This window comes from Bos taurus, chromosome 7, assembly GCF_002263795.3.
Source record: "Bos taurus isolate L1 Dominette 01449 registration number 42190680 breed Hereford chromosome 7, ARS-UCD2.0, whole genome shotgun sequence".
In the NCBI taxonomy this organism is placed as follows: domain Eukaryota; kingdom Metazoa; phylum Chordata; class Mammalia; order Artiodactyla; family Bovidae; genus Bos; species Bos taurus.
The window spans coordinates 31,501,627-31,518,087 of record NC_037334.1 but is presented as its reverse complement, the minus strand read 5'-3'; the positions used below and the strand labels follow the sequence as shown (position 1 = coordinate 31,518,087).

General features: G+C 38.1%; 1 protein-coding gene across 8 annotated transcripts in view; it reads left to right on the top strand.

Annotated features, from left to right (window-relative positions):
• The window catches only part of SNCAIP (synuclein alpha interacting protein), a 258,415-nt gene that overhangs the window by 121,040 nt on the left and 120,914 nt on the right, over positions 1-16,461 (top strand). For 2 of the 8 annotated variants that reach the window (XM_059888338.1, XM_059888337.1), the window contains exon 2: positions 7,021-7,117. The exons of the other annotated variants lie outside the window; for them this stretch is intronic. The gene's annotated coding sequence lies outside the window, so the exon portion shown is untranslated. The remainder of the gene's footprint in view (positions 1-7,020; positions 7,118-16,461) is intronic. 8 annotated transcript variants of the gene reach the window in all.

The window sequence follows — 16,461 nt, the reverse complement described above, 5'->3', positions numbered from 1 at the left end:
GTAAGTCAGGTGACAGTATGAGAGGAGGCTGTAACAGGCTTGCAACTTCTGAAGAGGTGATAAGAAGAACTCAGGGAAATGAAAACAGAGTGGCAAACCAGTGATAGGAAAGATGTTCAAACCATATGCAGGCACTGTCCTAGATGCTTTACAAATGTTAACTCAGCTTCACCATAGCCCAAGTGAGCTAGGAATGATTAGCATCTCCACTGTATAGGTGGAGAAAAAAATTGAAGTGAAGGAAGTTTTAAAGCGGGAGAAGGCAATGGCACCCCACTCCAGTACTCTTGCCTGGAAAATCCCATGGATGGAGGAGCCTGGAAGGCTGCAGTCCATGGGGTCGCTGAGGGTCAGACACGACTGAGCAGCTTCACTTTCACTTTTCACTTTCATGTATTGGAGAAGGAAATGGCAACCCACTCCAGTGTTATTGCCTGGAGAATCCTAGCGACGGGAGAGCCTACCGTCTATGGGGTCGCACAGAGTCGGACACAATTGAAGCGAGTTAGCAGCAGTAGCAGCAGCAAGTTTTAAAGCACTTTGCTCAAGTTACACAGCTAACAAGAGGCCCAGCTGGGATTTGAACCTGGTACCTCAGATCCAAGCCCATGCCCTTGGTCCTTATATTGCTTTGTCTCTCAGACATCTGTGACAAATTAAGATGCTTTGTAAAAGTTTAAGTGTTCACTGTACAAACGAATGAGTTGGCAGTTAGGTCTTTGTTCGAGGTCAACACTTGATTCATACTTGAGACACTTTCAGGGTAGAAGTAATGAGTAAGAGTGGGCACACAGGGTCGTATCAATGGACAGAAGTTAGTGAAATTTAAAGAGGAAAATATAGGGTGGATTAGAGAAATTATTGTAATAATGAAGCCTCATCTTCAAACTGGGTTCATATTAGACAAATTGTTACTTTTAGAACCCACTTCAGTATTCTTGCCTGGAAAATCCCATGGACAGAGGACCCTGGTGGGCTACAGTCCACGGGGTCGCAAAGAGTCGGACACGACTGAGTGACTTCACACACAGTTTGTAATTGAAAAATTTCCTTATAGAAAATGTGTGAATATTGTGCAGTTTTACAGTTCTGTTGTTCAGTCTCTAAACTGTGTTTGGCTGTTTGCAACCCCATGAACTGCAGGCTTCCCTGACCTTAACTGTCTCCTGGAGTTTGCTCAAACTCACATAGTGTGCTTAAACTCATGTACTTTACGGTAGTCCTAGAATAAACAGCATGTGAACTATTTCGTTGTCCCCTATGCAAATGAATTAGCCACAGAATTTAGGTAAGTGTCCAGTAATTAGTGGATTTTTCTTTTCAATTTAGGACACTTAGGCAAAAATTATGTTGATCCTCTTGGTGTGGATTTAGTTCAGTGTTTAGGAAGTATTATTAAATTGCCAGAGATATTATTAAATCACTATAGGTTTGGCCAGAATGTACTTTTAAATGTATTTGACAATGTGCCTTCACTTTTAACAACTAACACAATTAAAAGTGTAGGAGGAAGACTTTTAGGCAATTTAAATACATATTTTCAATAACCAGTGTACGAGACAGCAAAAGAGACACTTATGTATAGAACAGTCTTATGGACTCTGTGGGAGAGGGAGAGGGTGGGAAGATTTGGGAGAATGGCATTGAAACATGTAAAATATCATGTGAGAAACGAGTTGCCAGTCCAGGTTCGATGCACAATACTGGATGCTTGGGGCTAGTGCACTGGGATGACCCAGAGGGATGGTATGGGGAGGGAGGAGGGAGGAGGGTTCAGGATGGGAACACATGTATACCTGTGGCGGATTCATTTTGATATTTGGCAAAACTAATACAATTATGTAAAGTTTAAAAATAAAATAAATAAATACACATTTTCAAGCATGTTTTTCCTGTTTCTTTTTTCTTGACAACCAAGATATTGTATAATTGTTTTTAAAATAAAAATAAAACCTAATGTTTTAGATTCATTTTTAGTGAAGTGTATTTGTTAGGGAGAGCAGTTTTATAGACAAGTTTCAGTTGAACAATTGTCAAAGACCCAAAGGATAGGCTTCTTTATATGCTGTATGTAGGGCTGTGTCTTGACAATGTCAAAGCAACTGCTTAGTTCAATTAACGATTTGATTCTGGAATCAAATAAGAAAAACTAATTATTTGGTAAAAATAATCTGTTTTTGTTATTTTCTCTCATCTTTTTCAGTCAAAAGTACCCACTTGTAGTTGTAGAGAAGCTGATGCACCAGTTCTTACAAAAAATAAAAGGTGCTTCATTTATGATGTTGCAGGAAGCCTGACTCCAGTAACCTTTAATACTGGCTAGTTTTGGCCAGTATGGAGAAGGAAATGGCAACCCACTCCAGTACTCCTGCCTGGAAAATCCCAGGGACACGGGAGCCTTGTGGGCTGCCGTCTATGGGGTCGCACAGAGTCGGACACGACTGAAGTGACTTAGCAGCAGCAGCAGTTTTGGCAAATGGTTACTCTGGACTCTAACTGTTATACTTTGGGACTCTTGGGAAGTAGACTATATGCCGGAAGTTTATCAGAGAGTGCTCTTGGGATCAACACCTGTGGAAGGGAGTGGGCAGGAGAAGCTGGGCTCTGATGCTGTCTCACCAAAGGCCTCAGTTGATCAGCAGAGAGTGGAGGATCTCTGTTTAGCCAGGGGTGATTCCCAGAGAAGAGGACAGCTGAGGGCTGTCGGGCAACATCATTCCCAGCAACTGGGGATGATGTCCTTCCATCCTAAACTGGAAGCAGCAGTGCCCTCTAGAATAAATGACTAAAATATTTTGAAATTTTAAAAAGGAAAAAAAAAAATCTGCATCTTATCATTTACTTTCAAGTTATATATAGTGTTATCACAGAAGCCTCATTTTACAAGGAAATGAAACCAAGAAAAATTTTATTTGAATAAGTCTTTTGCGTAGAAAAGGGAAGTGGTCATATTTTTAGTTACTGGTCATCGGGAGAATGTACTTGTGTGTGCAAGAGTGTGGAATAGATAAATAGGATGAGCCGCTTTTAGTCTTGTGCACTGTATTAGGAGCTTGAAAGTGAAAGTGGTTCAGTCATGTCCGACTCTTTGTGACCCCATGGACTCTACAGTCCATGGAATTCTCCAGGCCATGGAATTCTCCAGGCCAGGATACTGGAGTGGGTAGCCTTTCCCTTCTCCAAGGGATCTTCCCAACCCAGGGATCAAACCCAGGTCTCCCACTTTGCAGGTGGATTCTTTACCCGCTGAGCCACAAGGAAGGCCCTGTTAGGAGCTTAACCTATCATTTAATCTGTGGAACTCCTCTGTGAGGGAGGTACTGTTCTCTTGATGGTATTGGTAAATAAACAGACTCAGACAGGTTAAGTGATGCCTGAGATCACACAGCTAGTTTGTGATATAGTCATGACTCGAAGCCAAGTTCATCCAAATCAAAGCCCTTTTTCAGATCCCATGCTATACTGTTCTAATCCTTTAACTCTAGCCAGAGATTTTCTGCTTCAGTGGTTAACTTTCTTCCCTTGTTTTAACCATGTCTCCTTATCCGGGTTTAGGTCCTCACAAATCCCAGAAATTTGCTTTTGACCCTTGAGACAACTTCTACTGGTAAAAGGCAAATATTTTTATCCTCCCTTATCAGGGCTGTAGTGCGAGTGACAGTGGACCAGCGTCCTATGAGAACGGGTGCCTTCTGGGATGATTTCTGCCCCGTACTTCTGTCCCCATTTAGTAGGTGTGTTAGTGGGTAAAGGAAATTCACCATGCTAAAATATTCTTAGGAGTCAGAGGTGAAGCTGGGTGTACTGATTCCAAATCCCGTGCTTGATCCCCGCTTCAGTGAGATTAATATGGGGAAGGAGGTGTGTGTGTGTGTGTATACAGTAAGTATAGAAACACTCCAAACTTTGAATGACCCCACATTATAAGCATTTCATTTATGATGAGGGGTTCTTGGAACCAGTAGAAAGAAATCGCTTGGGGTATTGCTAGGAAAAATATAAATATATACACTTGAAGTATATGCTTTTTGAAATGAATTTAAACCATTGAAATTAGAATAACTTCCTTTGGGCTTCTCATTTGATTAGAATGCCTGGACAGTGTTCTTTTACACTGTGTTCTGTGTTTTGAGGAGCTATGGTTGATTGGTCCCCACAGTTGAATCAGGTTACAAATGACACAAAACTTCCACTGCTCCATGACAGTCGGCGTCCTCTGATTTGTTTTCGACAGCACAACTGAAGTAGGCAAGATTCTCTTGTTACTTTGCTTATTTGAGTAGGATACTGCTTGTGTCAGATAGTCCATGAGGACTTTAAGACATTTGTCAGATTTTCATATAATATTTCATCTTCTATAGTAAAAAAAGGAATAAGGCAAGTCATTGTAATATTTTCAGTCACATATATTCTTTGATAAAAGTAAATGACAATCTCTATCTGAAGTATTTTATGTCTTTTCTCAAGCAGTGATTACTTTATTTGTATGACTTTGGTTTCTACGCAAATCTTAATTTAATGGAGGATTTCAGGAACAGTTGAATGAAACAGATATTTCGACATGATTGATGCAGTGTCCCATATATATTGTATAACTGCATTATAAATTACTTGGGGCTTTAATATTGAAAACAGATGAAAGTATGTTTGCTTTTTGAAATGAGAAAAGAAGGATATTCGTATACAAACTTGTAGAGGTTTGACTATATCATGAATGCATATCTTCATTAACAACCATAACTCAGCTTCCCAATTTATCAGTATTAATCTAAATGGCTGTAAACTTAATTATCAGTACTAGTGCTGCAGTCAAGACCAACTAAGAATTTATTATTTTTTTATTGTTCTGGGTATTAAAATGGTCACAGAACTATAGTAATACTGTTTCATATCTATCCCTACATATATTAAATTATGCTGATACTGATAATTTATAAAGTTTATGAATGAGAACCAAATTAAAGATGCCCTTTGAGTTCTCTTTTTTTCCCCCATAGTGAAGTTAGGAATCAAGTAGTAATATAATATCTTGAGAATTCATATATAATGGACAAGGATTTAATGAAGACTTTCAGGTTTCACTGTTATTTTAGATCCCCATAGTATTTGAATGTGGTTTTATATGTCATTTGAATCTCTTGGCCTAAGTCTTCAAGGGAATGTTCATTTCCTAAAACCTCTTTATGGGATAAACATAAGCTTTTATAAAAGGATTCATGCACACCTCTGCTTCTAGGGTAGCCTAAAGGCGTGTGCATATACAGGCAGGAAGGAATCAGATACCAGGAGGGGGACTTGGGTCTTACACAGGGGGGAAGGCTGTGGCAGCTTGCGTACTGGTGTCCTGATCTGAAGGAAGCAACTGGGTTTGTGATCATTTTGAAAAGTAGTACCAATTTCTCTACATCTAATGTTCAAGAGAAGATAAAAATATGGATGTTTTTGTAAAATTCCTTCATTTTAGAACACTGAGAAGACCAAATCAATCCCTGATGTGGGCTGCATATGGCCCGAAGGCATCCAGTGTTCTCATTCCCATCTAAGTCATGGGAAACTGGAATTCTGATTGTCTTCCATTGGACATACATGGAATGGAAGTTTGAGTAGGAAACTAATTATCTTAATAGAATCTTCAAAATGAAATCAGAGCCAGCTTTGGATAGATTTAAATTTTCTTCTTCAAGTGTGAAAAATCCTCCAGTTTTCTAGGTTAAGCCACATATATTTTAGTCCAAAAAGGAGGTGGGGTATAGGAAGTTGGAATCCTGTTTCATTTGGGATACTGTCTTTTTATTGATTGGTCCAAAATTGAATACCCAATTTCCTCTTTCGCATTTATATCTCAGCATGAGATTTCCTTTCCTGATTTAAGCCTTTGTGGCCAGTTTTTATCTGATCATTTGTCTGTCTGATATCCTTGATATGTTTTTGTAACATTTTTAACAGAAAATGTAAGTGCTATTTATGGAAAGCAAGCTGGTCGGCTGTGAGGGGTCTCTTGTGATTTCTCAGGTTGTTTTCACATTCGACTGATGCTGGCTTCTAGAACAGAAGTCTGGGAACTAACGATGAATGTTAGACCACTGAACATAGGTTTCTTTCCTTTCCAAGTCTGTCTGCAGGGGCAGAGAGAAAAGATGAATGAGAATGGAAAATATATGCATGTAGCTGAGCAGGAGGTTAATTATATTAATTTCAGACTCAACCCAGCCTGAAGACAATATAATAATCTTATAAAAAATGGAATGCCAGCAAGGAGCCAAACTTCTATTACCTTTTTCCTTTTAAGAGCACAATATGTTATAGCAATCAGGAACTCATAAATTGCCCTTACAAGCAGTTCAGAAAAAGTTACTGTGTGAAGCCTACTTAGAGTTGGAAACTGTGGAGAGATTCTTTTCCCCCATTGCACCTGAGGTGTTTTTTTCCATGTGTTGAGTTTTGTTTCAGTTGTTCAGTAGAGAACATGGGAATTCTGCTATGTTTCTCAAACATGTGATGGATGTGGAGGGGTCAAGCTGAAACTGAGTTACTTTGAATACTGAGGAGACAATAAATAGTACTCAGAAGTATGATTCCCTGAATATATATGTGAATACAGAGAACCATCCCATTTTCCTCTCCTTTGGACTAGGATCCCTGGTAAGAATGAAGTAGGGGATGAAGATGGGAATTAATGTAGGGAGAGATGAAATATTCTAGTGCCTTCCAACACAGACCTCTTCCTTACCTCACAGGGAAGCTTCCGTTCCTTTCCTTCATCAATAAATACTAAGACTCACTGAGTAAAAGACCAGTGATTCAAAGTGTTGACACCTTGAAGTAGGGGAATGTTTTTCAAATAATTTACAGCAGCTATGAAAGTAATTTAAAAAGTTAATCTGCCCTTAAAGTATTCAGCTTTGTCAATTGTGCATAATATCCTCAATATTTACTATTACTTTATGCTACAAACATAAACAATCATTTCAATGACCCTTTTTATTAAAATATGTGAACATTTATATTTCATTATTTCAGAGAACCACATGAATCCCACAAGTCCGTGGAAATTTTAGAGTGAATTTTACTGCCTCGTCACCTATGTCTAGACAAATTTATTAGGCACTTGCTGATGGTGAGTAATACCTGTTTATTAAGCTGGTTTTCAGGCTGCTTACATGAGAACTTCCATAAATTAGCTCTAGTAACCTTAGGATTTAAACTTAAATAGAGATTAGGTATTTATAAATTGATTCTAGCGATCATGAAGTAAGAGGGAAGATATATATTTTTAAATGCATTTTTTGGCTTGAAACCCCTCCCTTACTTTCAACCCCAGGGGCCTGCTCTACCATAAAAAGGACATATTTAAACATTAGAATCTCTAGTGCCAGAAATTTCCACTTTATGTCTTGGCTAACCAGTGAGGATAGTCAGCACCTTGTCTCTCTTAAAACTGACAGGGTACATTTTTAAAGTGTTGAAAGAGAAGTATACAGACTTTACAGGTTGAGCAGTCTCAGTTTCCTGGCCTCGATGAAGTTTTTGAAAATTAAGTTACTTTCAGTTGTCAGGATAACGCACTGTGGTCAGTAAATGAACTGGCTATTTAGTCATTGGCATTTTCTAGTTAACACATACAAATTGGTAGGGCATACTCTGAAATAACTTCCCTGGTAGCTCAAATGGTAAAGAATCTGCTTGCAATGCAGGAGACCCCGGTTTGGTCCTTGGGTCGGGAGGATCCCCTCGAGAAGGGAATGACAACCCACTTTAGTATTCTTGCCTGGAGAATTCCGTAGACAGAGGAGCCTGGCAGGCTACAGTCTGTGGTGTCACAAAGAGTCAGACATGACTAAGTGACTGACACTCCTCCAAGACTCTGAAATACAAAATCAACATTACTTATGGTTTTATGGTACCTTAATCCAAGGAACCATCTACTTCCCAGTACGCAATTTAGTGTATTAAGAAGGCGAACCATTTAAAGACTCAGATTTATTAATCTTTTGGATATTAGCCCAGCCCCAAGTTTTAAATGAAATCTGCCTAAGTGTGGGCAAATGCAAAGAACCTCCAGGTTTGTTTTGTTTTTTTTAGCACTTTAATTTGCAAAACTGTAGGACTGTCTATTCCTCTTGTCACTGTTTAGAACTTTGGTCTGTCTCGTACCTCCTCAGAAAAGCAATAAAACCCTTTGTCTCTTGGGGTTCTTTAGGAAACTGCATTGTTTGGGGAAAGGCTCTACCATTTTAAACCCATCTTTGGTATCTTGGTGTCATGACTTCCCTGGGGGCTCAGATGGTAAAGTGTCTGCCTACAATGTGGGAGGCCTGGGTTCGATCCCTGGGAAGTGGCAACCCACTCCAGTACTCTAGCATGGAAAATCCTGTGGACAGAGGAGCCTGGTAGGCTATGATCCATGAAGTCGCAAAGAGTCGGACACGACTGAATGACTAAACTTTGACTTTTCACTTTGGTATCTTGGAGATGCTGGATAGGAGTTACATGGTGTGTCATGGGAATAGCCAGCATACAAAATGAACAATACCCCATCCAAAATTTAGTTGTTTCTAAAATCCTTTGTCTCTCATAAATTCACTTCTTGATTATGTTGCAGAATCAAAAGTTAAAGAAGTATTAAATAAACTGTGAGAAAGTTTAGCAAATTTCAGTAAAATACGCTGTCTTCTAGCCACCTCTTTCTCTAGGAGAGTAGAACTTCCGTGGGTGGTGCTTCATGAGATATTTTGTATTTTAGCTACATTTGCCCATCAGCTGCATGTTCTCACAGCAGTCAGGATATTGATTGCTAGCCATCGATATTAATACACCCAGAGTGATAATTTTGTGGTTTCTCCTTTTCTCCTACCTCTCCTCTCCTGCTATCTTATTATCCAAGTCACTCAGTCTAAGGGTAAAGAAAACTGAGATGGGTGGGTTGGGGATGGAAGAATGGAACCAGAACTGCTCTGTGTCCCATCTTCCCAATGGGAGTTACTACTCATTGCTCAGGTAGTGTCCATAGGAAGGACAACTACATGTGTCCAGTGACCTCTGGCAAGCAACAAGCTGGCATCTCTCACAGTGACTCACATCACTGGGCATGGATTTGGGTGCTAAAGAGAAGGCAGGACCATTTCAGTCCATACGCGGCTAGTTGTATCCATAATGCTGTCAGTAATTACCAAAGCTTTATGGAGTGCCCAGTCAAGCGCAGGTACTCTAGTATCTGTCTAGTTACTTAATCCTCATGACAGGGGGACTTTGATGACCATTTTTCCCGATTGACAAATAAAAAAAAAAACTGGAGCTTATAGAGAGGCTAAGGAGCTTGCCATGGCCATTCTCCAGGTCAGTGGTGGTGAAAGGACTCAATCCTGGTCCCAAACCCATAGCTTTAAAAACAGCCTGTGTGCTCCCAACTGTGTTCTTCACTCAGCAATATGTATAATGCATCCCACAGTGTGAGATTCTTCATTTGTCCCTTTTTTTTCATGGTAACACTGTGATAAGCAGGCTGTGTTCTTTTTCCAGTGGCAGAATGTTTAAGATATATTGTTCGTATCTTAGAGATGTATAGGGGATTTTTTCAGTTGATATGTGAAGATCTATTTCTATATTTCCCTTAAGTAAGAAACTAAATAGAATGTCTTTTTTCTTCCTTTCCTCCTAACCTTGTGATTACACTTGCATTGGAAGAGATCCCATGGCAGATGGCATCTGAGAGTAGTTTTAACAAATATGTTCATTTTAAACATTGTATGGCCTTCGTATCAACCAAGTTTTCTAATGACACAATAAAAACAGAACATTTTAATGTTGAAACCTACTTATGTACTTAGCTGTCAAACTAAATGGACTGTAGCCCATGAGTCTCCTCTGTCCATGGGATTTCCCAGGCAAGAATGCTAGAGTGGGTTGCCATGCCCTCCTCTAGGGAATCTTCCTGACCAAGGGATCAAACCCACATCTCTTAGCTTTCCTGCATTGGCAGGTGAGTTCTTTACCTCTCACACTGCCTGGGAAGCCCTGCCAAACTAAATCAGCCAAATATTATTTTCTGCTAGCCTCTTATGTGGATAGCTCAGTGTCCACTTCTGGAGTTTAACCCTTGCCAGTCAAGTAGTTTTTTCATGTTCCCCCTTCATCTCACTATCCTCCTAGCAATCACTACAGTCTAGTCTTTTTACTCAAGCTGAAACTTACCATTATGTTAGGTACATTTCTTTAGTTCAATAATTTTCACTGGAGACTGTTGAAATTAGTGCAAGTTTTTAATTACTTTTTGAAAGAATAGATAGCTTTTATATGTAAGCAGTTACTTAAACTGAAATAATGAAACATTAGTAATTATATCTTTATTTTTGCTTTAATGAATCACTGAAACTGTTTTGTAAGTAAACTCTGCAGAGATACTCTTTAAAATGATATTGTTTGAAAATGTTTTTGGTTTTCTCTTAGGTGTAGGTATTGAGTATTTTGGAGAGGCCAAGCATGCTTCATCATATATGGCAAAGCCTTTCCTCCTTGGTTCTCCTGACATTTGGGGTCAGATCGCTCATTGTTGTGGGGGCTGTCTGTGTGCATTGGGGGATATCGAGCTGTATCTTTGGCCTTTACCAATCACATGTGAATATGTAACCTCCTCCTAGATGTGACAGTTAGAAATGTCCAGACATTGTCCCATGTCCTTTGGGGCAAAATCACCCCAGACCGAGCGCTGTTGCTCTGTGGTTCTCCTGCTGAGAAGTCTTAGTTAGAGAGGGATCAAAATATCAGCTCTGGTGATGACCAAGCTACAGAAGATAAGGTGGCTAAGGTCTAAGACCAGGATAGGTTTCTTTTTCTTTTCTTTTCAGACACCTTTACCCAAGTGTCATCTTACCAGGCCTTCTCTAGCCACTCTGTTAAAAACTAGCACAACCCTATGACTCTCAGCCTCACTTGCTCTATTTATCTTCCTTGCACCTATAAGCCTGTAGTTATATATTGCTTGTTGTTTTTTTTCCCCTGTCAAAATGTAAGCTATAATTACCTTCAAGGCTCATTTCAGAAAATTTTAAATTGCTTTTAAAAAAAAATTTTTTTTTAATGTATGTTACATGAATGCAGGAAATTTGTGTTTTATTTAGTCCTATAAGTGCAGCACACAGACCCATATGTGACACATAATTTGTAACCCATGAGAAATTGTTGACTGAATGAGTCAATTATTTAGAGACACTTTCTATAAAAAAATAGAGTGAGGATATTAAAGATCACTAATATAGCTGAAAATAAATTGAGAGAGTTGTTAATGGAAAAGAAGCACAACTTCAAGTATAATAAAATCTACCTAATGATTTTATAATTAATTGTTTCATAATTGAGATTTAGGTTTTTCCTTCATTTGATGGAATTAGTTGTACTAGAGTCCATTTTTCATGTCAACCAACAATGGCTTCAGATGAGAGAAAGCCTTGAGCTGTAAGGAAATGAGGAGAGAAAGTCCAGATGATGCATGAAGTCAGAAAACAGTTGGAAAATACCAACATTTCGTATACAAGCAACCATTGAAAAATGTGTCAATAAGCAAAAGCCTGTCATTAGACGGTTTCATTGGAAGTTACGGAAGAACGAATACAGCATTCCTTAAAATGCTTGTTTTGTAGTTTGAGAAGTAACAATTGAAGTTTGGAATTTAAAGGAAATAATTTATTTATTGAGTTTAAAATTCTTATTCTGTATTTTAAAATCTTTTCTTGCTTTATGCTTACTTTTTCAGTTCCCTATTTTTAACCAATTGCAAATGTTTTTAAGTACCACTGCACTCAGTCTTTTGAATTGAAGTAGTTGCCTTTAGTAGAAAATCTGAATTTCATCATAAGGATGGAACACAAAATCCTTGGCTTAAATATAAGGCTCAGAAATGAATGGGATAAAATGATGTCAGCTTAGCAAATGGTAAATATACACAGTCCACCAAATGTGCTTTTGTCTTGAAGAATTATGTACATGTGTACCAGGCACTGTGAAGACTGCAGCCCCTTCAGGCTGTATACTGAATGCCACTTGAAATTTTATATGACAGGAATAGCCAACCTGGTCATAGGCAGACACCAGAATTCACTAGCATTATCAACAAAAGGTCTGTGACAATTGATCTTTCAAAAGAAATGTTATTCTCAGATTTATTGCTGTTGGTTGATTAGGGTGCCCTCATGTGTTTCCTAATTATAGTACCTATTTAATTCTTTCAAAGTACCTATCATTTCTTCCTTTTAAACATAGGGTCAATATAATTAATGAAAATACTGGAATTTTTTTTCTCATACATGCTTCTTGAGATATATGTAAAGTCCTGAAGAGTCCAAGGCAGCTCTGGGTAGTGGATTGGGCCCTGTTTATCATGAATTAGTTACAGAAGTAGAAGAACCAAAGAAACAGTCGGTCCTATTCCTCTTGTTTGTTGCGGTTTGGAGGGGTGTTGGCTCACCTGGTCTTACGTAGTATGTGGGTGGTATGTCCTGGCCTGAGACCTTTCTCCAAGGCTCTCTGTCCAGTGTTATTCCCAACCTCCATTTGTGGTATAACATGGTCATATCTTATCCCTCATGGATTATAGCATAGCTCAACATCTGGAGCCAGAGGTTTTGGTTTTATAATGGAAATAGGATGAGTGGAGGTGACAGGAAACAAAGAGATTATAGAGTAGCCTTTCATTCCCTGAAATTCTGTCTGATAGTAGAACATTTTGGGAATGTGCTTGTGTGCGTGCTCAGTCGCTTCAGTCATGTCTGGCTCTGGGAACCCATGAACTATAGCCCCTCTGGCGGCTCTGTCCATGGGATTTTCCAGGTAAGAGTGCTGGAGTGGGTTGCCATGCCCTCCTCCAGGGGATCTTCCTGACCCAGGGATTGAACCCACGTTTCCTGTAGCTCCTGCATTGCAGGTGGATTCTTCACCAGAAAACCACTGGGAAAGCCCCATTTTAGGAATTTACTCAATCAATGGACATATTAAGTTTCCATTACATGCAAAACATCCTGATGTGTGATGTGGGGGATACAGAGATGAGTATGAATTGCTTTTTTTCCTGCCCTCCAGGAAAGCATGTCCTCTAATGATTTCCTTCCTTGAGGTGGTCTACTACAACCCATAGCTACAGGTCTTTCTGGAAGTGTTAGAGATTCAGGAAAATCATGCTCTTGTGACTTTTGCACATCCAACAGGATGGCTTACATGTATCATTTGGTAGCATTTTTGTACTTCTTTAGAATTCATCCTTGCAAGGACTTTCTTAAAACTTAAAAATGTATTTCATTTATCCCATGATTTGCTCTGTGTGGTTTTATATTTTCTAAGTACATTAGCATCACTAGAACATGTTAAAAGTAGAATTCCAGTGTTAAAGATGAGGGGATAGAGTTTGTCTCAAATAGCTGATGATGTTTCCAGAGTCAAAATAAAACTTCCTCTTTTCTCTTCATTCAAGTAGAAGGCAGTTTGACCAATGAACTCAACGTCTCTCTCCTGAAAAACATGGATTCATGGACTAATAGAGTTTTAAAGCTCTAAAATTATTGGAGGTAATTTCAGAGACAGCGAAATTAGTAGACACTGAAATACACATCTTCCTGCTAGTCACTGAGTAATAGGAATGTCACATTCTTATCTGCTTATCTGATAATTTCCTGGGGTTTAGGTGAATGAAAGTAGAGTTGATAAATGAGCTATTTGATCTATTTTTGGCATGTCCAATGCCTAAGCATAAAGCTGAGAAGTCAATTCTAAAATCTTTTAGTAGTCACAAAAAGTAATAATATTGACTGCTGAGATATATTATGAACTGTGGGGTTGTTAAGAGACACTAATGACATGGATATAATTATGGATACAATGAAAGCAGTTGTCAGTGGATTTTGTAGGGTTTCTTTTAAAATCACATTAACAAGATTACTGAATAATTAGAACACAGTTTGAGGCAAGCTTTGCAGGAATGATTCCCAGATGTGAGTGAGCTAATTTTTATCATTAGATTAAACTCAGTGTTTTAATGCAGCTGGAGCGAAAAACATATACTTCAGTAGGACTTACAAGAAGCCAGAGTTGTTTGACTTTCTTCATTTTACTCACAAATTATTTGAAAAGATAGACTGTGTTCTTTGTTATCCATAATATATTACAGCTTTCTGGAAGGTCTGTGTGAGTAGTGCTTTTCAAAGCTTGCTGGGATAAAGTGGTCATCACAGCATCTTTACCGCAAAGAACATCTGCTCACCAGCTCTGCTTTCTTTGGTTGTAGGAGTACTTTAGGGGATGATTTCTTTTTTGTCTCTTGACAGACTTCTGTGCTCGAGGCCCGACTGCAGAGATAACAATAGTGTGTGTGTGTGTTTGTGTGTGTGCACACAAGTATAGAGTATGCTAAAATCATAAGCCTGACCATATAAGAATTTGTTGTTTCTCTGTGTATCCTGAAAGTTCTTGGTTCTTTCACATATGTGTAGATATTCTCAATTTGAAAAAAAATACTGATTTTCATTTGTCTCCCTTCAGATTATGCTCTCAATTTCTAGAGATGTTTTACATTTTTAACTTAAATAACACATTCATCCTGGTACCTTGGAATGATGAGCATCGTATTCAAGCAGTTCTGTTTGTGTCTTACTTGTAGAATATTGTGAAAATAAATATCTAATGGTTTTTCATCTAAAATAGAACTGTGAAGTTTTTGTGGGAGAAAAAAGTTGAATTTGGCAAACGTTTATCCTGAATTTTCCTCTCATGCCATTGCTTATTAAAAACATAAAAATAAGTGCTTCCCTCCCTATTTCTCTTTTTCTCAGCCCTTGAATATTGAACATAATCAAACATATTATGAGCAAAGCGAACTACTTGTATTTTGTTTTTACCTCTTAAATTAATTTTCAATATGTAAAAAATACCACAAATATTGATTATATTTATATTTTTCTCAAATTTCTGGGATCCTCCCATTATTTCAGATTCGGAGGGACATATATCTTTCATTCAAAATATATTAATAGTTGATATACAAATGGGAAAATCTTAATTTTCCAAGCATTTTATATGTTCCTTAAATAAATGTGGTACATAGAAACAATATAAAGTTCATTATCTCATATTTGTTAGGACATCTTTGTTCCTTAAAGGGAAAAAAGATATATGAACCTGGCTTTCAGTTTCTGGAACATTAAGGTCTAGAGTATTACTGTTGTTCATTACCTTGATGTTCTTAAATAATGTTCTGATAATAAGAGCCTTCATTGTCTAAGCCCTCACAGTTTGGTTACAAGGTGAACTATCATAAGAAGAAAATATTTACTGATGAAGTGACTGGTTATAAAAGTAGCTTTCTAAAATCTCACTAAGCTGATGTTTTTATTAATCAGTTTTGGGCTGATTATAAAATGCTTACAACAATGTAACACACACAAAAAATGCAATGCTAAAAATATGATACACATGCAATCCATATAACAAATTGATTGCAAGAATTCATTAATTCTCGGACTTCCCTGGTAGCTCAGTGGTAGAGAATCCATCTGCCAGTGCAGAAGACACAGGTTTGATCCCTTAACTGGTAAGATCCCACATGCCTTGGAGCAACTAAGCCTGTGCACCACAACTACTGAGCCTATACTCTGGAGCTGGGAAGCCACACCAACTGAGCCCACATGCCCTAACTACTGAAACCCCATTGCCCTGGAGCCCATGCTCTGCAACAAGAGAAGCCACTGCAATGAGAAGCGCAAGCACCACAGCTGGAGGGTAGCCCCTGCTCGCCACAACTAGAGAAAAGCCCGTGCAGCAGCAAAGATCCAGTACAGTCAAAAATAAATAAATAAATAAAATTATATATATATAAAAAGAATTCATTAATTCAAAACAATTGATGTTGGAAAACTGCCTGAATCATATATAAATCCATTGATAAATGAGGATCCAGCAGAGTGAGACCAATGAACAATTAAAAATGAGAGAACAAAAATGGATGAGGACATAAGTAGATGCTTCATATGAAAATTATTTTAGAATCAAAGGGCAAGAGGAACCCCTGGGAAAATTGATGACATCTTTGAGTATTCTTTGAAATAATAGCTCTGGTTTAGGCTGAACTGTAGTGTAATTTTGTCAGGAAAGAAAAATTATGTCTACTTGCTTCAATCTTTACTCCAGTTCATTGCTGCAGTTATAGCTTAAAATTTTCCTTATGATATAATTTTAATGAATTTATTTAAGATAATAACCCAGCACTATGTTTTTCACTATTTCAATGAAAAGGTGGCTTAGCCTTTTCCTGTTACCAATTTTTCTCTGATAATGAAAGCCTCGTGATAAAGCCACCTGGACTATTTATCACCAGATGGACTCTGAATTATCCATCACCAATAATTATGAATAGAATGTGCCTCAGTTGTTTGCTTCATTGAAAGCCTAAAGTATTTATTTGTTTCATCTCAAAATAGTTAT